The sequence below is a fragment of the Penaeus monodon genome, chromosome 25 (genome assembly GCF_015228065.2).
Source record: "Penaeus monodon isolate SGIC_2016 chromosome 25, NSTDA_Pmon_1, whole genome shotgun sequence".
Lineage (NCBI taxonomy): Eukaryota > Metazoa > Arthropoda > Malacostraca > Decapoda > Penaeidae > Penaeus > Penaeus monodon.
The window spans coordinates 34226019-34226998 of record NC_051410.1 but is presented as its reverse complement, the minus strand read 5'-3'; the positions used below and the strand labels follow the sequence as shown (position 1 = coordinate 34226998).

Below are 980 nucleotides of genomic sequence, written 5' to 3'. Positions count from 1 at the left end.
TGTAGTTTTTTTTTGGATTCTTTGAACATGCCAGGTTACCTCCGCCTAAATGTGCTTTTGTGTTTTTAGTAAATTGGATCTGTATTATACTCAAGTGATAAACGTTAAATCATTGATTGCCTATAGTGAGTTCAAAGGTATATGCAGGTCTATATATGTATAGTTTAATTAAAAACTTGCCTCACTAACCCTTTCAAAAACTAAACCATATAGTCAAGACCAGATGAGTATTAAAAGGGAAAAGGCTATATAGCCTAACTTCTTCACTCCTGAATACTAATAAGATTAGGGATATTTATAAACTATTCCAATAAACCAGATTATAGTGGATGTTTATTTCTTTGGGAAAAAATACAAATAATTCAGTATAAGTGGCAAATCTAAAAATGTGATTAGGTAAACTTTTTTTTTTCTTTTTCCTCCCAGTATTTATCTGTGGATATTTTATTTACTAATGGAGATAAGAGAGGGCTCTTTATTTTTAGAAATATCATAGTAAACATGACACTGTGTTCCATGTTTTGAATTTTACATAGTTTTTCCATAAAAGAGCAAAATGTGATAAAAAATAGATTTTTCAGTTTTACTAAAAAAGCCAAACTTTGGAGAGCTGTAACATAAAAATAAGGTAAAGGTCATGGGTTTAAAAATGCAACTTAGTTTGCTACTCCCAGTACCTTTTTTTTTTTTTTAATACATTATTTTCCCTAACTAAAAAACTAAGAGAAAAAGGGTTTTGAGATGTGCATCATGTAAGAAGAAATTTGTATAGAGGAGAAAGTTATACTCCCCAAAATTTTAAAAGTAGAAAAAAATAAGATTTAGAACTTTAAAAATTCTTGAAAATCTCTTTCAGCACCACCTACATCACGTGCCCAGCAGACCCAAAGAAGACATTGGGAATAAAGTTTCCCTACCTCGTCATGATCGTCAAGAATCTAAACCAAATTTTTCACCTTTGAAGTTCAGGTATTTTAGGA

General features: G+C 30.2%; 1 pseudogene; it reads left to right on the top strand.

The window, feature by feature from the left end:
- Positions 1-980, top strand: part of LOC119589369 — a 6209-nt pseudogene that overhangs the window by 1676 nt on the left and 3553 nt on the right.